Source organism: Cydia pomonella, chromosome 28 (genome assembly GCF_033807575.1).
Source record: "Cydia pomonella isolate Wapato2018A chromosome 28, ilCydPomo1, whole genome shotgun sequence".
Lineage (NCBI taxonomy): Eukaryota > Metazoa > Arthropoda > Insecta > Lepidoptera > Tortricidae > Cydia > Cydia pomonella.
Genome location: NC_084730.1, coordinates 4,807,147 through 4,831,722, shown reverse-complemented (window position 1 = coordinate 4,831,722; position 24,576 = coordinate 4,807,147). Strand labels below are relative to the sequence as shown.

Sequence of the window (24,576 nt, the reverse complement as noted above, 5' to 3'; positions counted from 1 at the left end):
ATCATATTGTCTAAACAGAATCGGCCTACAGGTATTCTTGTATTGTTCAAGATGAATTAAGTGGGAGCTTTTGTAATCAAAAGGTAACTTCTTGAATCTTGGGAAATATTCGGGGTTTGTCGGCTTTATTGATTTATACATCCATGCCAAATTTAAGCTTTCTAGCACTAACGACCACGGAGCAAAGTCTCGGACAGACAGACAGACAGACAGACGGACATGGCTAGTTCCTAGTTGACTACGGAACCCTAAAAAGGTTTTATTTTTTACATGCTACCTATGGAATTCTAATTGTCAGAGATGCTTACTTCGTCGCATTTGTTTTTAACATTGAGGGTGTTAATAATTGCATACCTAAAATTACTTCATGCGTAAGAACGTATGACAAAATATAATTCAAAATCTCAAATACCCCTTTTATTTTCCGACATAAAAGCCTTTTACTTTTAAATGCCGAGTTTCCTCCAAATGACGTAGGTTTGACGAAGATTGAAGTAATACACGTTTGGGTGCTCACTCGTGCGGACCGATATATGAGTATTACACTGATCCGAGAAGGGTATTATGTGCAATTCGTCTTTTGAGATGTCAATTCCAGGCCCAGGACTAAATACGTATTACTTTCTTCGTGCCTGGGAGTGACATTGACTTATATTAACTTCGTAAAGGCTGGCCTTACGGGCACTACAAATAGGACCAGTTCGTAGGTGTTAGAATCGCCATTTGTGACACCATCGCGCTCCAGTCGTGTGGCGAATTGCGCAGTGGAGAGATGTCACACAATGCCATTTCCAATTTTAAAAATGGCTTGTTGTGTCGTGAAAGAAGTGAAAGAAAGTTGTGTACAGAAAAACCTAATAGATTGACGAGATTTCATATCATCGGTGCGATGTCTGACATTCATTTATCGCTTAAAACCATTGATATTTTATCGATCATTATTTCATTACGATACGGCCCCGAGCCATATCGCTTGCGTAGACACACATTGAAATAGACTGCGCTCTCGCCTCCGGGGAGCGTGCCGAGCAAAATGGCTCGAGGGAGACCTCTGCTACCATATTCATTAAAATGAGTGTCATTTTTGTGGGTTTTGCCTGTTGGTTTATTAACTCACCTAAAAATATTCCCTTTCCTTAAGAATGACTCCCTTTGTAAATGTTGTTAATCAGAAAAAATAAAGGATCTTTGGTGAAGAATAAAGAATAAGAATAAGAAACCATTTATTGCCACACAAAATACAATGTTTAATTTTTTTAAAAAAGTTGGCATGCGCGGCAAAAGGACAGGGCTCAGCATACGCTGCGTCAGCCATTTCATTACAAATTGACTGCGCAGCGCTGATTTTCAGTCTGTCCCCTTCACTGAACCACATTGATATGACATGCGGGTTAATGGATTTTTTGTTTTATTACCAGAGATAGCTTGTGTAAACAATTATAGTACAAAAAAAAAAAAATTATAAAGGCGAGAGTGCAAGTCTACTTTAAAATATTATAATATCTTTGGCGTCTGCCACGTACCTTACACAACTGCCGACCACGAACGAGCTGAAGCTGAAGCCGTGACGGAAACATGCAGGCGCGATACATAAAACGCTTTATTCGGAGTGGCAGCCCGCAGATTAGAAGAAATGTCCGACTCTGCACTTCCACACTAACTCTTACCGTACGAGGAGCCTTGCGTGCCCTCCTCTCGTTCGACGCCTGCGTGAATCCTTTCTCAGCGCGGGGTGGCTTTTCAATACGACCAGCACTTTCAAGCACCTTTAAAGGTTCTATTGGTTGCTATGCCCTTGCAGGGCGCATGTTTGATTCATATAACTGTTATTTAATACCTGTGTTGTACAACATGTATGCAAATAAAGAACTTTGAACTTTGCTTTGCTCCGTTTTGCACCAGCAGCGTAGTCACGACATGGAGTCGCTGGGACACCCACTTGAACAGATGATGACCCTCCCTCTGACGCCTCTTCACACCAATATTCCTCCGACGGGATGGCTTCTGGTCGGCTTTACAAGCGTCTGGAAGAGTAGTGTTCATTGAAACTTGATTTGCAGATCTGCCTGATGCTGAATTCGTCCATGTGTTTATGGAATTCTCTACGAACGCCAGTAACTCATTCGTTAGGCGGTACTACAATCTCCTAGTGACTGCATGCGAAATTTTATGTTGCGATACAGACTGTTTTGAGCTGGTTGGAAGAATTGTTAGACTCGCCCATTGAATTGTGTCCAAAAATCTCCTCAAACCGCGAAATCACAACCTTTTGGTAGTCCCAATTATACACACAAAAAAACTCACTCATAGGCTCTAAGGCTGCTGACTCGCTTCCGTCATAGGCACCAGAATGTGATATGTTTGCAAGTCAATCGATGGTTGTGTATCAGTGGTGTTTGCGGTACTGTGAGGTGATGGACGATAGTTGATTGTGATCCGATTTTCCTGTTGTGTATTACTTATGTATTTTATAATCTGAAGTGTACAGTGCTTCGGTATTGACTGTAATGCTATACAGGGCGTCCCAAGACTATGGGACATCAAGGGAAAGTACCTTAAATATAAGACATAGGATATTTCGCTACAAGGAGACTTTATTTTATTTTCAAAACTGAGTAATACTGCATTCAAAGATTTAAAAACAATAAGTTACTTTGTCTGGAAATCGAACCGACTCAAATGTGAAAAAAAAACATCCTGTATTTTTATGATGCCAATCGCAAGAATGCATAAAATATAAGTTATCTCAGAAATATGATATCGCAAAAGAAATGAGTAAAGTAAATTTTTTGATTAAAATTTCAAGATTCGGTTTAATTCCCAGAAAAAGTAAACAATTTTAAATTTTTTTTAGAAATTCTTTGAATGCAATATTACTTACTTTTAAAAATAAAATAAAGTCTTTTTTCAGCAAAATATCCTATCTACGATATTTAAGGTACTTTCCCTTGATGTCCCATAGTCTTGGGACGCCCTGTATATTATGTTTTCAAATAAATATAAAAATAAAACGTATTGATATGAGTTGTTGTGAACCCATAGCAAAAAATACGGGGCAGTGACCTAAGTCAGGCCGATCGCGAATAAATATTATGCTAATGGCATTCATGAATAGTTATTACTAAATACAGGGGTTTCCATTACTTCTCATTACTTTATCCAAAGAATAATTTTAGCCGTAACCACAAAATAGTTACCTACACCCCGGACCCTTCTCAAAGTAAATCCCTGTCGATATCGACCTTTAATCATTATTATTTAAATAGGAACGACCCGAAACTTAAGCCTAGGAGGCCAATTGGAACTAATCCCTGTACTACTCTAGTATAAAATTCATATGTTAGTCATAGTCATAGTCATTTATTTTATAAAGCCAATTTACAAGTCAACATCGAATTACTATACAGAAAAATTAATCCTTACATCACGGTAAAATTACAAAAGATAACATTAAAATTTTCAATTAATACATTTAAAAAAAAAAAGTAGTCAAGTCACAAATTCATTGAAATTATGATAATATCTAATAATAGTAAAATAGAAATAATAAAAAACAGAATAATTAATATATGATTAATAAATTAATAATTATATCTAAATTGATGTGTAAAAGGACTAGCTGCCCTTATACATTAAAAATTCATTATAATTATAAAACGGGCGCTCAATAAGCCAGTGTTTTAGACGCCGTTTAAAGCTATGCAGACTTGTTACTGATATCTCGCTATAGACCACATGTCTAGAAAGATAACTGAAGTGTGCAAAAGGTTTATATGAAGATCCGTGCGAAGGCAGACTACAAATGAAAAAAACGTGACCAAAAACAAAGATGTAGTAACACACAGTAACCAAAGATGATAATTTAGGGTTGAGCGAAAAAACCTTTATTTATTTATTTAGTTTATTCCTGTATATATAATCATAATCATACATAATCCATGTATACATAATCTATACTTTGAGAGGTTTTCATGCAAAATGTGATATTCAGGTGGTGCATTGAGTTTGAAATTTTGATTTAAAAATAAAAATTACTTTTCAACTTATATTGTTATCAGGCTAATTCTAAAGCAATATTTTTCTAAATTTCGACGAAAATTACATTTATGACTGTAAAAAACATGTAAAATTTCATAATTTAATAGATTTGAGTTATTTTTGGCAATTTTCATGTTTGTTTTTGAATTGGGGTTCAATATGATATTTTTTTGATGATTGGGGTTCAATATGATATTTACCGCCCTAGTATGGTAAATAGCACTATACGTGCCTATGTCGAAAAATAGGAAATTCGAAACGAGTGCCGATAAATTAAAACACGACCAAAATTCGAAACGAGTGCCGATAAATTAAAACACGACAAAAAAACGACATTAGTTTATTTTAAGCTATGCTCAAGAAGTATTAGCAAAAAAAAACGGCAAAAAGCCAACGACACGAGGTGTTCCCAGGCGGTCACCCATCCAAGTACTGACCTCGCCCGACGTTGCTTAACTTCGGTGATCGGACGAGAACCGGTGTATTCAACGTGGTATGGACGTTGGCAACATGGAGACCAAATATTCTGTATACAAACAAACAGATAGACACAGCTAGTTAGAGTAGTTAGCATTCTATGTATATTAGACTGCTTTTGACATGACTTCTTTGTCGTGCGCAACTTCATTATACTTTATTACACCATGTTAAAAAATCGCATAGCTATAGTGTCAATATCCAGAGAGGAAGATGGGGACTTCGTTTGTACGGAGAATCGGTCATCCCCTTTCCTCTTACTTTGTCACTTTTGCTTTATGTATTTGTAAAAATTGTTTTTGTACATGTAAGGTTGCCAGAGCTCAACGAGGGGTGGGAGGGGGTTAGGGTCAGCAACGCGCATGTAACTCCTCTGGAGTTGCAGGCGTACATAGGCTACGGATACTGCTTACCATTAGGCGGGCCGTATGCTTGCTTGCCACAGTATAAAAAAAAATCAGAAATTTAACTAATTGAATTCATTAAAATAAATAAGGGGACAGAGTATTAAAAAACAGCAAATAAAATCTAAAGTAGCAAAAAAAGCCAACGATACGAGGTGTTCCCAGGCGGTCACCCATCCAAGTACTGACCTCGCCAGACGTTGCTTAACTTCGGTGATCGGACGAGAACCGGTGTATTCAACGTGGTATGGACGTTGGCGAATGGACATTTAAATATTCGGTACACTTTACTAAACATAATACCGTATCTAGAGGAATATTAGATGTCTTTTCTTAGGTGCCTAGGCGTTTAATTTGCTAAGCGTTGCACTAGCCAGATACATCAAGATGGCGTCGTTGTCACACTGACGCTCAATTTTACTCAAAGATAAAGATAAATACTCAAAGTGTTTTAAATCGACACGAGTTGCGAATTACCTATTCACACATGTATCCTACAACGTTTTACAGAACATATGGCCCTTTAAATGTTCGACATAGTAACGTAATATGCTAATTTTCGCACTAGTGCGGTAAAGTAGCACCATATGTACTGTAAAACGTTGTACGATACACGTGCGAATAGGTAATTCTTAACTCCTTTAGATCGTGTTATAATTTATCGCCACTAATAATTTCCTACTTTTCGCAATGATATCGTAATATACTGCGTTTAGGTACATACTGTTTCTAAATTCAATACTTCCAATGTCACTTGATATCATTCCGAATTTGATCGCACATTTGATATTTGACAGGCAATCTTGTACAGTCAGCATCATAAGTAGCAGATCAAATAACGCTTCATAAGTATCTACCATTCTGTAACAGCTTGACAAAAAGCGATATCTTTAATATAGAACAACTAAGACTGTAAAATATATCCTTTTGAACGCGAATTTTAGAAATTAATCTATATTTGGAAAAGTTATACTGAATGTCAGATACTTTTGGCGCGTTGTTTCATGCAGATAGGTACGTGTTATAGAATATACAAACACCCTTAGGGACCATTTATTAATTACATCAAACGTTCAGGGTGAGAAAGGAGGGTCAAGAAAATGTGACATGTTGTGACCAGGGGAAAAAGGGGAGTCACAAACTTAGTGACGTCACTTTAATTTCATCGGTACTTAACCGAAAAAACTTTTTATTAGGTTTTCAGTTAAATAATAAGTTTTTGGACCAACAATCGCTTTTATTCGTATAATTTTCTTCCCTAATCAGTTTTGGGTTATAAAATTACTAATATTTCTAGTACCAATAATAATAACCAAATTAGGTATTATAAATATTTATAATACCTAATTTGGTTTCCCGTATTTCCTTGATATAAATTGTCAAAAATGTGACGTTACGCCAAGAGGGGGTTTGCCAACTGTGACCGAGTGCGACAAAAAGGGAGGGAGGGGTCAAAAAACCTAGAAAATCATGTGACGTAATTAATGTATGACCCCTTATTACTAAAACTTTAAAAGTTTCAATTAATTAATTGTTCTTCCAAAATTAATCAAATAACCACCAACCAAATAATAATTGATGACCAGTTTGGCCTAGTGGGTAGTGACCCTGCCTACGAAGCCGATGGTCCCGGGTTCAAATCCTGGTATTTATTTATTATTTTATTTTATAACGTAAACATTCAAGTTAACATTATATTTATGACTGTTACTTATTAGTTTTCGTTGATAGAAATTGTAACACAAAAAATACCACATTAGTGCCAGTAGAAGTTTTACTAACCAAACTTTTTCTCGCACTAATTTATTTGGACAACATTTTTTGCAAGAAAAACTAGTACCTGACGGAGATACTAACAAAACAAATACTCTTTATTGCACACCTCAATACAGAAACAGTGCAAATAATACAACACATAAAGAAGAGGTAAACAACAGGCGGTCTTATTGCTAAAAAGCTATCGCTTTATATATATATGCTGAGTAAATGTAAAGATTTTCATGACAATTTTCATGTAAGTGTGTAAATTTTTCATGAAAATTTATGACGAAAGTGTAGGACCCGTGTGAAATCGCCTTATCATACAAACGTAGTCCCCATTTTCCTCTCTGGATATTAACCTTATTTAAGATATTTTGACTCAATTTTTTGTACATCAACCACATCGCTTGATTTTTTTTTAAATTATTATTAGAGTTAGGTTAGCTTTTAAAAACTTGTATGAAATCTGTTTTTCGCACCAAATTTTTCAAATTATTAAAAAATCTAAAAAACTAAAACGTATGAGCATAGCTGAGACATGAACAAACTTTCGCCATCATGAGGAAGCGATGCGCGTGACTCCTCACTCGCAGCCGAAGCAGCACGAACAGCATCCTAAGTACGCTGGCGCAGCATTGGGACTCGCCCCTTGTCAAGCGGTACGTGCAGCTACACTCATCTGTTGCTGTGCCGCCACGAAACTTATAAATATTATAGGACATTATTACACAAATTGACTAAGTCCCACAGTAAGCTCAATAAGGCTTGTGTTGAGGGTACTTAGACAACGATATATATAATATATAAATATTTATAAATACTTAAATACATAGAAAACACCCATGACTCAGGAACAAATATCCATGATCATCACACGACTAAATGCCCTTACCAGGATTTGAACCTGGGACCATCGGCTGCATAGGCAGAGTCACCACCCACTAGACCAGGCCGGTCGTCAATGGTGTTATGTAATGTTTTATTTTGTTTGTTTTGTCTAATTAACTGTAATACTAACTCTAGATACATAAGTCATTGTTACCTTACCCTATGGACGTCAAGTTCGAAATAAATATTTCAATTCAATTCAATCCAATAGCTGTGGTTGATATACAAAAAACGGGTCGTTTTTATATGAGAGCGATACTTCGATTGTATGAAAGCGTTTTTTGGCGGCGGGTTCGTGTTATATTTTAGATTTTTTTTTTTCAAATACGAAAAGGCCTTCAGCCAAACGCAGATGCAACCAAGCTTTCTAAGCCCCCTAATCCCATGATATAAAATTTGACTCGTAACATTACGGATGCGGGAATTCTCATTCTAGTCACGTTTGCGATTGTCGACCGCCATTTTGACAGTTTAATTGGACAAATTGTCCTATTCCGCGCCCTCCTGGACATTTTGTAAATGCCTTCATATCAGGCCGTATGGGAATTGGATAATAACAGTTACATAACTTTGTCCCTATAAGGAATTTTAGGAGCAGGTGTCTGAAGTATGGACTTTTTTCAGGGTATCGACTTGAGCAAAGAGACTCTTGGCCCGTTTGTCTCTTCAAGTGAAATGAGATGCTACAATAATGCATACTTTCTTTATTGATAGTCCCCATTTTCCTCACTGGGTATTGATTTTGGATTTTTTATATATATAATTTGATGTAACCATAGCTATGTTTGACTTTTTTTCGATTTCTCCGTTAAAAATATCAATAAAGAAAGTATGCGTTATTGTAGGATTTGTGTACCTAATCCACGAATGACATAGCATTTCGACATTTTGCAAACAAAAAAAAATTGTGTGTTCTCTGAAATCGAGTCAATTTTCTACAAAAGACTCCAGTCTCTACCAAGTTGAAAGGAACTCTAGTTTAGGCTTAATTATGTGACTGAAAAACTGAGTCGAGTTCCAAACAGAGGACTCAAAGGACTCGTGTGACCAACACTAGGAATAACAGACTAAGTAAGTAAGTAAGTAAATATTCTTTACAGTACATATGGTGCTACTTTACCGCACTAGAGCGAAAATTAGCATATTACGTTACTGTGTTGAACATTTAAAGGGCCATATGTACTGTAAAACGTGGTACGATACATGTGCAAATACGTAATTCGCAACTCGTGTCGATTTAAAATACTCCCTTCGGTCGTGTTTTAATTTTTTGCTACTCGTTTTGAATTTCCTATTTTTCGCACATCGTAATATACTATTATTGCACCAACACCTCACGCGTTCATGTATGCTACTTAGATACTTACCAATTTTCATTACTTATTTAGGTTTTATAGTAAAAAAATATTATTTTTGGTGACTGCCTGCGAAGCCGATGGTCCCGGGTTCAAATCTTGGTAACGGCATTTATTCGTGTGATGAGCATGGATATTTGTTCCTGAGTCATTGGCGTTTTCTATGTATTTAAGTATTTATAAATATTTACATATTATATATATCGTTTTCTAAGTACCCTCAACACAAGCCTTATTGAGCTTACTGTGGGACTTAGTCAATTTGTGTAATAATGTCCTATGATATTTATTTATTTATTTATGACTCGTAGAAAAAGTATAATATTGTATATAATCAAGCTTTTCAATCTCGTACCTCACTTTGGCAACTCAGCAAGCTTCGTTAAACACTGTACTCGACTGAAAAGCTCTCTATCATATCACGATTGTATAAAATACTATTATTTCAAAATGCCAGTCCGAACAGAAATATTCGTTTGGTAGTAGAAGTACTATTATAGTTCGCTTAGTCCTTTTAGATTACTATTATTACTAAACTGTTTTTTTTTCGCTTTGTTAGATTAGTAGGACCCCTACTCATAGTGTTGTGTTCCTGCCGGTGAGTAAGGTTGCCAGAGCTCAACGAGGGGTGAGAGGGGGTTAGGGTTGGCAACGCGCATGTAACTCCTCTGGGGTTGCAGGCGTACATAGGCTACGGATACTGCTTACCATCAGGCGGGCCGTATACTTGTTTGCCACCGACGTAGTATAAATAGTAAGACTGCGCAATAGCCATAGTCCCTGAGCCAATCAGCAAATTATTAACTTGGAAGAAGAAGAAGGAAGAAGTATAATATTAACCTTTATCGCTTTATATATTAAAAATGTAATATTACGATAGCACCACTATACCTTACCTAAGCACTAATTAATACGAAATAAATTAATCAAAGTTTATACCCCAACGGGATATTTTACTCATCCAATCGCTGACTCTAAAGCCCCTCTTGTCATATTTATAAATATGATATACCCGGTTATGAAACGGAGCAAGCCGGTAGACACACAAGGCTTACTCCACGCGAATATGGAAGCACAGGATTATATGGAAAATGTACGAATGAAATAAAATGACGATTTCTATGTGGATTTATATATAAGACGATGTTTGCGGTGGATTTTAAAAGAATAACATGTTTTTACAAGCTTTTTTTTGAACTTGCAATATTTGTTTGTAATTTGAATTTCCATTCTGATAATGGATACAAGAGGTGGCAATAGCAACTCTGTGATAAAACAACGCAAGGTATTTTTGTTTGGTGTATGTTAGAATTGTCTCGATGAGTATCAGTTGCATGTTGAATGAATAGTACAGTCAGCGATAAAAGGTTGTATGAAAAATTAAAATTGTGACAGAAAACTTATTAAAGATTCTGTCACAGATCGGGTATTTGTATAAGCAAGCAGAAAAGTGTTGCCTCTCGAAATAAATACGTTATTAAATTATTTTATTGCGCCCAAATTTTCCGCATGCCATAAGGTATGCATAATATATTCTTTATTCTTTCTTTATTGCATCCATGGTTTGTACAGGTGTTACATACTCGTAGTAGTTGTGAGTTTCACATGGACCCTGATAGGGTACAGCAATAGTCTTAAATCTATGTTATGTTCGTAATCTATGTTATGTAATCGAGGTTTTATAACAATGGTTAGTGGATTTTATACTATACTTTTCTATACTAATTCCAATTTTAAATTTTATGTCAACAAATTCATTTACAACTAAGAGATAATATTACTGATAGTTAACATTTTATATGCAATAAAATTGTAGTGTATATAATATTAATTTTAATAGTAATGTCAAAAAATAAAATAAATAAAATCTCATATCATCTTAAATATTAAAAATAATGCGATGCGAAATATAGCGATGAGTAGATATCTAATAACATTCGTCATTATTTTTATCATCCAAAAAAATTATTAAGTTTATAATAGCATTTGTTAAGTAAAAAGTTCTTCAACTGTTTATTAAATTGTTTTTCTGAGGCCTGCAGTTTTATTTCGTCACTGATCTTATTGTATATTTTTATTGCCATCATTTTTGGACTTGTTTTGTGTAGCTGTAGTTCTGATCGTTCGGGTGGTGCCAGGTTATGCTTGAATCTACTTTCATATCTCCGAGGTTTGTCGACCGATTTTGGGAAAATATGAGGATATTTTCTGACAAATTTACAAATTTCTAATATATAAATGGATGTCAAGGTCAGGATTTTAAATTTAATAAAATAGGGTTTACAACTGTCAGGTGCTGTTATATTTGCTAGTGTTCGTATGCATTTTTTTTGTAGTATAAATATATCTTCTATATCGGTACTGTTTCCCCATAGGATTATCCCGTAATTAAGCCACAAAAAGGCATATGCATAGTAAGCCATTAGAGCACATTCCAAATTCGTTGATTTTTTTAATTCTCTCAAAGCATATAAAAATGTCGAAAGTTTACTTGTAATTTTTTTTATATGTGCTTTCCAATTAATGTGCGTGTCAATATCCAAACCAAGGAGGGTGAAAGTATCTACACATTGTATAGTCAGTCCGTTGAAGGAGTAATTTATATCTAACGCAGTTTTTTGGTGTGGCCTAAATTGAATTATTTTGGTTTTTGAAAAATTTATTTCTAATTTATTTCTAAATTAATAAAAAAAATATTTCTAATTAAAATATATGTAAGCTCCAGGCCATAACTGATATCACATTATGACTGAAATAAAGTTTTAACAATTTTTGTTGTATGGGATTGGGACGTTTGTAAATGTTGCGAAATCTTTGTAGATAAAAATTTGTCTATTTTTTTTTTAACACTGAGAACAGAAAATTGTTATCACTCTTTCCTCAGGAATGCGTGGTAAAAATCTGTTGGGTTTTACCAGCCCACGGTGTATCTCTGTATACGGCGGTTAAAAGGTTAAGGCTCAACTTTTAAGTAGATAGTGCAGATAAATACTAGAAACAAGTTAAAATTGACTTCCCTTAGCTTTAATTACTCTCTAGGAGTGTTCGTAATTGGACTTCAAGTTAGGATTCAAACACCACGGCGCTGCGAAGTGCACCGTCGAGTTTTGTTACTAAATACTAACATTGACTACTGAAATAGGAGGTATCCAACTAGGGGGTTCCTGAATAGGTTATCTATGCTTTTTTAGTACATACGTGTTAATTATAACACGTATGTACTAAAATCGTAATTATCGATGTATGATTACATACATCGTTATCGCGGGGGCAAAAACAAGCCCGTCAAAGAACACGTGTAACATAATGTCTGTTTTGTAAATAATATTTAGTTTAGTAAATAAACGGAATATTCTGCCTACAAATTCTAACCCCCTTATTCATAAACGTCTACTAAAGTTAACAAGCCGCTAATAATCTTTCGTCCCTTTCCATCATACCACTATGTCGGAAAGGGACAAACGATTATTAGCGGCTTGTCAACTTTAGTAGACGTTTATGAATAAGGGGGTAAATCTCTAAGATGTGCTTCATATCTGGCATGAAGTTTTTGTTGGAAGAGGTCAATAAAGCTCGTATTCCACTGTGTACACGCTTACCCATGAGTCAACATGTCAACTCAAATAATAAGTCACTAATGTATTTAATTTTAATATCAGTATTTACTTCTTAATAGTACATTACGATACAAGTGCGAAAAATAAGAAATTCGAAAGGAGTGGCGATAAATTAAAACACGACCGAAGGGAGTGTTTTAAATCGACACGAGTTGCGAATTACCTATTCGTACATGTATCGTACAACGTTTTACAGTACATATGGCCCTTTAAATGTTCGACACAGTAACGTAATATGCTAATTTTCGCACTAGTGCTATAAAGTAGCACCATATGTACTGTAAAGTATTTCATTTTCATTTTCGTAATTGATGCCCGAAATTTTAAGTACTCTGGTTTTGATCCTTTGAGGCAATTTTTCGATCCTTTGTCATATAAAACGAAAGGATTCCACGCGCTGTCCTGTACGGACGCATTTTATTTTCTGTGTTTGGACTTTTTGTTCGACGTTTAAAGCAGGCGATTATTTTTCTGTGTATATTTGAGACCATTAACAGAAAAGGAAACTCTTGTACCTGTAAATCTCCAGAAAAATCACGTTTGTATAGGACAACGATAGACAATTTCATAGAATGCACCATATTTTTTTATAAAATTCGCATTTGTAGGGGAAAACGATGGAAAAATGTGGAATGCGCCTCAAGAACAAGTCAAACGTGAATGCAATAAAAGTCGAGATGTTGCATCCACTTCCTTTTCTCCCAGATGTTTACAATCTTGAAGCCTGGAGCTATTTCAGTTTCAAGAATTGCCACAAAGATAAAAAAAAACGGTCAAGTGCGAATCGGTTTTACTCGCGCACCGGGGTTCCGTACAAATTTTCAATTGTCTCATCTTTAAATAAACACGAAAGGCTTTTGACCAGAAGTGTACCAAGCATAATTGTGAACAGCGCCATCTTTCTACAACTACTATCTTTTTCAAGACATGCGTCGCTTAATGACATAATTCGTCGATCTCTTGCCACCATCAATGTGCCTGCTCTTCTTGAGCCAACTGGCATTATCAGGGATGATGGCAAGAGGCCTGATGGGGTGTCCTTCGTTCCTTGGAGCTTGGGACGGATGTTAGTGTGGGATGCTACCTGCGTAGACACACTGGCACCGTCCCACCTCCAACGGACTAATGTAAAAGCGGGCGCAGCGGCGGAAAGCGCCGAAATTTTGAAACGTAATAAATATAAGAGCCTCGGTAGAGAGTACCATTTTGTACCTTTTGGCGTTGAAACTCTAGGTCCATGGGGTCCCAGCGCGCACAAGTTTTTTGGAGAAATCGCGAAACGTCTGGTTGACGTAACTGGTGACCGAAGAGCTGGCGGCTTCCTCGCACAACGTATCAGTATTGCGATACAACGAGGAAATGCCGCCAGCATCCTTGGTACAATGCCTCAAGGGCCTATTTTAGATATAAGCTAGTTATAGTCCTCTTCCCTCGGACCCCCGCAAGGTGTAGACGTGTCTAAGTCCCAGCGCGGTTTTATTTCAAATTGATTAAATAAACATTTTATACCATTAAAATCAAGTGAGAAATTAGGAGCGCATAAGTTCGAAGCGTGTAACATCCCACCACCGTAGCATATACGTCACGCCTACGCTGCTGACTGGGTGAGTGCTACGCTGCTACGACGTCATCCTGCCTCTGCTACGCAGCGCCTAAGTACTGCGACCTGTTGTGCACGTATGCGCTCCTGGTACTGCGCTGATATGGTGTGAGTGTGAGCGCGTCATTATCTCGCGTCATATGCTACGCGGCTCATCTGTGTGAGCTCCGTTCATCCTTAGAGCCCTGGTACTTTTGACTTTTACCGCATCGACCGAGAGAGTAAGATGGAGTCTGCACTGGACGATAGTATGATATGCAGTGGATGCCAATTGGACTTAGCTGTGGGCGCAGAGTATTTGCAATGTATGGTGGAGACATGTGGGAAATTATATCATTACGATTGCAACAACAAAACCCTCTCAGAGGCCGAAAAAACAATTTGGGTTTGTCCCGAATGTGCCTGTGCAGCCCGAAAAGGGGGCCGAAATTGTGATACGCCGGTTGGTACCCCTGTAAATATAAAAAATGTGGCGCTCAGAAAGCCACCCTCTGATGAGCCTTCTGTCACACCGCACTCTGCCCCTCGACGGTCCCCTCGGCAGTCGCCAGAAGCTGATGGATCTATGTCTATGCCTACGACCTTGGATACTACATTGCTTCGGGAGCAAATAACTGTTTTAACGGAACAGCTGGCGGATGCAGTCTCTGTCATCAGGCGGTTTCAAGCCGCTTTTACTACATGCACTAATCAGGTCCAGACAATGAGCGGCAAACTCGATGCATTGGAACGTGCCCTCGAGTCTCGCTGTGCTGCGACCTCACCAACAGTATTACCCATTTCTTCCGACAGTAGTGACGAGATTGATGTAAACAGTAAGTTAGAAAAAACTCGTCGTCCGAAACGCAACCGTACAAAAAAGAGCAAAAAGAGCAGAAAGGATATGGACCCCATGACAGTACCCAGCACCTCAGCAGTGATGACAGCAACTGAAATCCCGCCTGCGGATCCACTTCTGAACTACATTAGCCCCGAATGCTCCCAGCAGAGTAATGCCATAGCCGAGAATTCGTCTTCGGGCGATAAGGTAGCTTCTATGACCAAGGAATGGAGAGAAGTTACAGCAAAAAAGAAGCAGAGACTACCAACATCCATACGCTGCACCGGTGGCCCAAATGTCACTACCCTCAAAGCCGTCGAGGTCCGGAAACACATCCACCTATGGAACATGGTGTCCAGTGCGGAAGAAGTCCGGGAGTACCTGCAGCGGCTTTGTGAGCAGGGCACGTGTACCGTCGAGGAGCTGCAGTCCAAAGGCGAATATAAGTCCTACAAGCTGGGTGTTCCTGTTGCTTATTATGATAAGTGTTTATCAGCGGAAGTATGGCCTTATAATGCAAGGGTAAAGATGTGGTTTTTTCGAAAGCAAACCAGGGAATCAAAAAGAACCTCAAACTCCAATTGATGGCCCCACTATCTCCATTACTTATCAAAATGTCAGAGGTCTTAACACTAAGTTGAAGTTTTTTAGACATTGTATTCTTGCTCACGAAAGTGATATTGTCGTCGCCACGGAATCATGGTTGTCGGCATCGGTCGGGGACCCCGAGCTGGTGGGAGATGCTTGGAATATCTTACGCCGAGATCGCGCTCCCGGTAAACATGGTGGAGGAGTACTGGTTGCCGCGAGGCCAGGTATTAGTCTGCGACGGCGACCTGAGTTTGAAACTGCCGATGGGGAGGACCTGTGGACTTCTTTCGTGATAGGAGAAACGCTTTTTCATTTGTGTGCTGTATACATTCCACCTAACTCTTCCGATAATGTGTATATGCAGTTTTTTCAAAAAATAGAATCATTTATTGACTCTATCGGTGCGGTCGTAATTGTTGGTGATCTAAACCTTAATCCTAAGTATGTCTCATCTAATGTCCTTAGTTACTATTGTTATTTTACTACAGTCTGTGATTTTATTGAGATGAATGAGGTATTAAATGCGCATGGAGGAGTGCTAGATGTAGTGCTGGTGCGAGAGCGCGTCCATGGTGTTTTGGTTTGTGAGGCCCCGGATGATGGCCTGGTTCCATATGCCGATTCTTATCATCCACCGCTTGAAATTTCTATCCCGCTTAGAAAAACTGTAAGTATTCCCGTAAAGATCGACCCTAGTAATATTGATACGAGCCGTGATTGGAATTTTTCTAAGGGCAATTACGTGCTTCTTTGTCAACTGATCGCCGAAGCGTCTTGGATAGGCGTCTTTGAAGCCCAGGATGTCAATATCGCCGTAGAACGCTTTTATAATTTGATGTACGGCATTTTTGATACGTGTATACCCAGAAAGACAAGGTCCAGCAAGCCCAGTAGACAGTATCCAATTTGGTTTACAGCGGATCTTATTAAGGACATTAAACGGAAAGCCTCCCTTCACCGTAGGTGGAAACGTACTGGAGACAGAGAAGTATACGCCAACTTTTCTAAGCTTAGGGGCGATATAAAATCAAAAACGTCTAGAGCTTATGATAATTATATTAACAGAGTCCAGACTAACATCACAGGCAATCCTCGAGCTTTTTGGCAACATATGAACAACCTAAAATCCAAAGGTGGGTTTGAGAATCGGTTGTTATACGATGGGAAGCCTCATGAGGGTGTAGAGGGTGCTCAGGCTTTCGCGAATTATTTCTCAAGCGTCTTCCTTCCTGGCGTACCTTTACTTGACCACGCTAAAACAAATGAGCAGGATGGGACAAAAAGTGCCAATTTAATTAATATTGGTTCGATATCTCCTCAGGATGTCGAATCAGGCATAGCTGAGCTAAAGCCTCAAAGCTCTATGGGTCCGGATGCCTTTCCAGCGTATATACTAAAGGGCTGCAAAGACTGGATAGTACTGCCTTTAGCTCATATTTTTAACCTAGCTCTACGCACTGGGGAGTACCCGAATCAGTGGAAGGTAACCCGCGTGCGACCGATTCCTAAGTCGGGCGATACAACTAAGGTTGAAAATTATCGTCCCATAGCGATTCTCTCCTTTTGTTCCTGTAATAATTTGTGTTCTTTATGATGATTTAAACTTTATATTGTGTGTTTTTGCAGCTGCCAAATAAATGATTTATCTATCTATCTATCTATCTATCTCTCCTCGATTGCGAAGTTATTTGAATCAATAGTAAAGAAGCATGTAGCCTCCCAAATACAGCCCTATCTCTGTGACTCCCAACATGGTTTTAGGCCAAGGCGATCAGTAGAGACAAACCTTTTAACCCTGGTAGACTCTGTTTCTGAGCATTTGGATAAAGGAATACAGGTGGACGTGTTGTACTTTGATTTTAGAAAAGCCTTTGATCGCGTGGATAACGACATACTACTAAGGAAGTTATGTATCATCGGTTTCTCTCCAAAACTGCTTAAATTTTTCGCTAGTTATCTACGCGATAGGCAGCAGTATGTGCAGCACGGATGCTTCGTTTCCAATTCCTACCACACTCGCTCCGGAGTAAGCCAGGGTTCAATTCTAGGCCCTTTTCTCTTCGGCGTAATGATTAATGACTTGGCGTCTCTCTCTAGATATGCCCGATGTCTCCTTTATGCTGATGACCTAAAGCTTGTTTATGGCCTGCAGCAATTGTCTGACTCTGAATCGCTCCAAGATGATATTAACCGAATCTATGAATGGAGTGTCACGAATAAGCTGCTTTTTCACCCTGAGAAGTGTTCCGTGATGTCCTTTAGCCGTGCTCGTAGTCCTTTATCTGTCAATTACCGGCTTGGAACTAAATCAATAAAACGCGTTGACACTATGAAAGACCTGGGTGTCACATTTGACTCAAATCTTAATTTTCATGGCCACATAAGAACCCTTGCTACCGACTGCTATCGGAGGTTGGGATTCGTAATCCGCAATGCTCGTGAATTTGATAACCCCTTTGTCATTAAGCTTGTTTACACCGCCCTAGTTAGGAGCAAACTGGAGGCAGCGTCTATAGTGTGGAACCCCCACGAGGTCACTTATGCCCTGCTTCTAGAGAAAATTCAAAAGGCGTTTTTGCGATTTTTATATAAAAAAACCTATGGGTACTATCCCTTCCTTTACCCAACAAAATTTCTGCTTGGCACCCTGGGCTTTAACTCCTTGGAAGTGAGGCGTAATTATGCTCTCGTGACCGCGGCGTGCCGAATAATACGTGGGGATTCGGACTGTCCACAGCTGGTCTCGCAACTTTTACGCCTTCTAGTGCCCCCTCTGTTTCAATCAAAGACGAATTTTAGGCCACGTAAGCGCGACTTACTGGCAGTTCCTAAAGCGCGCACTGTGGCGTACAGGAACTCACCATTGGTTCGCGCCTTACAATACCTAAACGCACTTGTCAAATCAGCTCCTGACTGTGATGTTTTTGCCAGTAGTTGGAAGATTCTATGTGACGAATGTAAGAGGTTATGTGAGGCGATGGATGATCACGCGTCTTCGGTTAGTATTTAAGTTTATTTGTTATTGTATAACACAACATGTTTTTGGATAGTAATTATATTGTATGCATTCCACAGTGCCTTAGTGTCTCACTGTAATACTGTGTAATCTGTTTGAATAAAAAATAATAATAAAAAAATAAAAAAAATAGTAATCATCTGTATATATCCATTATGTATATTGTTATTGTCAATAAAGTACTATAATGTTAACTATTAATATGTTGTAAAATGACTAATGTATTTCTATGTTTTCCTGCTTGTTTTGATTTCTATGGTATGACCTTGTAAATATTGAATGAATAAGTGTAATCATGTAATTTTGCATGCCAGCTGCTGGTGAAATGTGTGTTTTCCTAATACAGGGCGTCCCAAGACTATGGGACATCAAGGGAAAGTACCTTAAATATCGTAGATAGGATATTTTGCTGAAAGAAGACTTTATTTTATTTTTAAAAGTAAGTAATATTGCATTCAAAGAATTTCTAAAAAAAATAGAAAATTGTTTACTTTTTCTGGGAATTAAACCGAATCTTGAAATTTTAATCAAAAAATTTACTTTATTCATTTCTTTTGCGATATCATATTTCTGAGATAACTTATATTTTATGCATTCTTGCGATTGGCATCATAAAAATACAGGATACAGGATGTTTTTTTTTTCACATTTGAGTCGGTTCGATTTCCGGGCAAAGTAACTTATTTTTTTAAAATCTTTGAATGCAGTATTACTCAGTTTTGAAATAAAATAAAGTCTCCTATTAGCAAAATATCCTATGTCTTATATTTAAGCTACTTTCCCTTGATGTCCCATAGTCTTGGGACGCCCTGTATATTGACCATCTTTTGTACCATGTTTCAAGCAAAATAAACGATTTATGATTATGATTATGATCGGTAAATTGGCTAACTAATTTGCGCGTCCTGTGTATGTGTTTTTTTTAATTTTATTAGAAAGGTGTTTTTGATGTAATCTCGTAGAAAATTCAAGTATAATAAACACCCGCAGAGTCCCCAGCAAGCTCGGTTCTCCATACAAACGTAGTTACGCTCTCGTATTAAAACGACTAGCTAGATTGCTAAGAAACTTTGTACATACAATAGGATAAGGTAAATTTATGCCTGTAATAAGTTTATGTAGCTTCAGATACCCTAGTAAAAAAGAATACAGTAAATTTTTTTTTTCATACTAAACTTATTTTTGCTCTATTTCGTTCGTTTTATAAGCTGGGGTAATATAAACTAATTACATGCATATATAAACCTCATGTCATTGTATTTGCAAAGTTTCATTACAATCCAACCGGTAATTTTAAAATAAGAACAAAACTCCGTTTGTATGGGAATGTGAATTCGGCCGAGCTAGCTACGGACTCTTCAGACAATCTGCCCTGGATTGACCAAAAACCCTCGCTTCTAAGTTACGTAGTGGTTGAAAATCCTAAACTTCATTGGTTATAAATGTATCCCGATTATAGCCCTATATCTTATAGAAGCGGGGTCCGCTTTGAAAACATAATCCCAATAGTTGGGACAGAAACTGGTTTTACGCAAGCGACTACCATTGGATCTTCAATCCGCAGGGGACCCTTGCCTTATTGGTAACCATCCGATTTCTTTACGAAGTTGTCCTTTACTGTAGAGCAACTATAAACTACTTATATTAAATAAATACATCCAAACCTTAAGAAATTATACACCGAAACCTTCCTCAAGAAACGCTATTGATAGGTAAAAACCGCATGAAAATCCATTCGGTAATAGTTTTTGAGTTTATCGCGAACATACAAACAGAGGGACGCGGCGGGGTACTTCGTTTTATAAGGTGTAGTGAAGGTCCATAAAACACATTGGTACAGTCAAGTCTGAAAACATCGATACGAAAATAGTGCCAAAAACATGTATACACGACCTTACTGCCCGTATATTAAGGTAGTGTGGGCGATGGCGCTGGAATAGAGGCCTACCTAATGAGACGACAGATACGATGGTGCGGTCACGTCTCCCGCATGTCCCAAGATCGAGTCGCGAAACGCATCTTCTACTGCGAACTGCAAGATGGAAAGCGCAAACAAGGCGGCCAGTACTCGGTTCAAAAATGTGTTGAAGCGGCATATGAAGAGAGCTCATATAGAGCCAACGAAATGGAGTCTAGCCAGTGACCGTCCACGTTGGAGGCATATTGTGCAGAAGCAGGTCCATCAGTTTGAAGCCTGGCGGCTCACAGAACTCGACGCTAAGCGCGACAAGCTGAAGGCCAGACCACCTGCGGCCATAATTTACAAGTATGTCGGAGGGGTGCTGACTTGCAACGAGTGTGGTCGCACATTTTCTGCAAAAATTGGCTATATCAGTCACCTGAGAGCGCACCAGCGATGCTCTCAGCGGTAGAACGCAGTCGCTGTGGTCGAAAACGGCCAGGCGCGGATCCAGCCCTCTAAATAGGTTGTGGTCACGTCCATCCGAAAATCGGCCAAGTGCGAGTCAGAGTAGTTACGAACTCGCTCATGAAGAATCATGATTCATGAACGATTATTAGCCTATTGATCTCAATTTACCGTGAAAGTGTTAAGTCACAAGTCTATAAGGGGTCTAAGTACCTAATGATTCCCCGACCAATTTTTTGTAGATTATCGATTCGCAGACAACATTTCGCTGAACATCGTTTCGCAGAGGGATTTATTCGTACCTAGATGTAACTTTTAGTTGACTAACGTTTAGCAGAGTCTTGGTTCAGATACCGTTCAATCGCTTTAGTGTAAATTAACAGAACAATTATTGGAAGAATTGCGGGATATTGCTATTTTACCAAATTTCATCTCCCAGCAAATCATTTCGAACTGTAAATTTTTCAATCAAATTTTGCCTATATACTTATTTGACAGATTTGAATGTAACAAATTACTATTTCCCTAACAATAATTCAACAACATTTATTAGACCAAAATGTTTCACTTGGTTTTTAAATGTTTATCAATTTTTAGTTTGTCAAACATGTTACTTTACAAACGATATTTTATCCATACTAATGTTTAGTCTATTTTTAACAACAACATAAAAACGAATTGTTGCCAAAAAGCGGACTAAGTTAGGTTAGAACTGCGACCCCAGAAAGACAAACCGTTGCCAGAAAAGTGGGTTAAGTTAGAACTACGACCCCAGAAAAGATCAACTGTTGCCAGAAAAGCATTTGCGACCCCCCAAAAACGAATTGTTGCCTAAAAATACCTAAAGTTACTATTTAAATGAATTTAAAGATTCTTTTGCTATATATTAGACAAAGACAGCAATGTATTAAAAATTACTAAATAAAGTATTTATTTGTCCAATGTTAGGTTTGTAATGCTTTGATTTGATTTACGTACCTATAAAGGGTGTAGCAGGATAGCCTAGGAAAAATTGCCCCCAGCGATTTTGGGCCGAAACTGTAATCAAACGATGCCTTTTGGGGAGGTTATACTCTGCACAAAGTTTCATCCCTCTGTTACCCCCTGGGGGTGAAAAACACCCGATTAACCCCAAAACTGTTTTAATTATTTTTGCTTAAACTATGAAAGTGACGAATTTGAAACTTTGTACAAATATTAATAAGACTAAAAGCTATGTGCTAAAAATATATTAACCCCCTAACCATTTAAATTCTTGTAAAAAAAAACAAAAATAAAAAAAGAATCACCCTGTATATCAAGTTTGGCTCATGGTACACACACCATTTTTTTTTTCAAAAATGAACCAGTTTATATTCTACATTATACAAAAGTTTCATGGACCTACTCCAGAAGGAACATTGCGAAATTAAAATAAACGTACTATTTCGTAGCCACTAATCATTATACTCATATCATGCTTAATACGCAACGTCTCGGACCCGAAAACAAAATAATTAAAAAAAAAACCGGCCAAGAGCATGTCGGGCCACGCTCAGTGTAGGGTTCCGTAGTTACTTTTCCGTCACAATAAGCTAAACTGGAGCTTAAAGTATAGTAAATTGTTAACCAAGGGATGAAACGGTACCTTTCACGCGAGTTAAACAAATTGGCAAATTTGCACAATCAGTACCTAATTAAAGTCACTTTCATAGTTTAGGAAAAAATAATTAAAACAGTTTTGGGGTTAATCGGGTGTTTTTCACCCCCAGGGGGTAACAGAGGGATGAAACTTTGTGCAGAGTATAACCTCCCCAAAAGGCATCGTTTGATTACAGTTTCCGCCCAAAATCGCTGGGGGCAATTTTTCCTAGGCTATCCTGCTACACCCTTTGGCAACTAAGTAAATAATTCGAGGAAAAAAATTGTGATATAAAAATCGTTGAAATGTCTTAACATTGTTTTGCAAAGAGTTCTGATGCAAAACATTTTTTAATGCTACTATTTGTTGAGTTGGGAAATGATTATTTGGCATTTTTATTTTTGCGATAAATTGTTTAGAAAATGGGAATCAAGTCAAAATCTTTTGGTAGGTGATCTTTTTTCTTTCTTTCTTTCTTAGCAAAAAACTTGGTAATCCATGGTAATCCATTCGTAACCCAAGAATTTCATTTGGCAGAGTAATCTATCCGTATAAACAACTTTTACTCGAGTAACGTTTTTTTACATTTAATTTCGAATAAAGTGACAGCTAAATTATTTTTTCACCTCAGCAGCTCGAACAAGCCTACTCACTTCTCTTTGTCTCCAGGGAGTAAGACAAAGTAGCTTTTTAATTTATTGAAGGCTATGAATACAGGAATACAAACTTTACTTGATGTTAATTTTTTTTACCTTTTATATGTTCTCACTACTGAGGTGAAAAGTTGTATGTGTCACACGAGAGCAAAGTTATTTTACATACCTCGCTACGCTCAAGATTCTAACTTAGAATCACTCGCTTCGCTCGCGATTCAATTATAGAATCTTTCGCTTACTCGGGACTCAAAATAAACACTCGCAAGGAAAACTAATTTTCCTCTCTTGTTGCACAAATAACTATAGCAATTGCGGTCCATACTTATACCAAAAAGAATTTTAAATAGAGGTGGATTGGCGCCACTTTTTGATACTCAACAAATTTAACACATATCAGTGAAAGAATAAGGATCAAAGTCAAATGGCGTTCTAAAAGTTTTAATCATGTGTCGAAAGATGGCAGTAAATTTACTATGGCTACAAAGTTTTCTTTGACAATCCACCTCTATTTCAAATTCTCTTTGCTTATACTACATTCGGCGTAAAAGGTAATGTGTCGAAAATCGCAAGCAATTTATTGCAGCCCATGGAGCCCTGTTTAGATAGATAACTACGCTAAAAAACTCCTACGCCTGAAAATTAAAAGCTGGCATGAGTTTTAGAAATTATACTAATATTTGTAAATGTTTAAGATTTCTAAGACTCCTTGAGCTAAAACTAATTTCCCCTGTAATGTTAAAAATCACTCTACCTATCGTGTTTATCTTGTTCGCGTTCGTGTGTATCGTGTTTAGCTTATCATTGTTATGCCAAGTTGCCAACTGACTACTCTGCGTAATGAAATTCTACCAAATAGTCCTCTGCCAAAGCGTCTGCGAAACAAAAATCGGCGTAATTTTACTCGGCGAATCAATAGGGCACCCTATTAGGGTTGTGGGCATGCCCATCGTGCCCACAACGGTGGATCCGCCCTTGAAAACGGCTAGGAGATGATGAGTGTATACATATTTTGGCACTTTGTCCGTATCGATATTTTCAGACGTGACCGTACCTACGAGCTGGGAGTTTAATGATCCAATAATAAAACTTTTTAACAATAAATAAAACCGACTTCAAATATTACCAAAAGCGCCATTCATGTACAGTCGCCATCAGATATATGGTAGTGGCCAAGGTACTCAAATATTTCGGAGCAGCATTAAATTTCAATATATTAGTTACGATAGATAAGGTCTATAATATCGGACCATATAATTCGCCATAAATTTGGGAGCAGCGACTTTTCAATTAATTCGTGACATACAATAAGATAAAGATATCGTAACAAACAGATCGTCAATGGTATCTAAGCAGTCAAGGTGATC

General features: G+C 37.7%; 1 protein-coding gene and 2 non-coding genes across 3 annotated transcripts in view; 1 reads left to right on the top strand and 2 right to left on the bottom strand.

The window, feature by feature from the left end:
• The window catches only part of LOC133532942 (synaptotagmin-7-like), a 940,830-nt gene that overhangs the window by 160,478 nt on the left and 755,776 nt on the right, over positions 1-24,576 (top strand). The window lies entirely within an intron of this gene.
• LOC133533147 (5S ribosomal RNA) lies at positions 4,427-4,545 on the bottom strand. Its single transcript, XR_009801813.1, has one exon. It is a non-coding gene; the product is annotated as a 5S ribosomal RNA (ribosomal RNA).
• LOC133533148 (5S ribosomal RNA) lies at positions 5,060-5,178 on the bottom strand. Its single transcript, XR_009801814.1, has one exon. It is a non-coding gene; the product is annotated as a 5S ribosomal RNA (ribosomal RNA).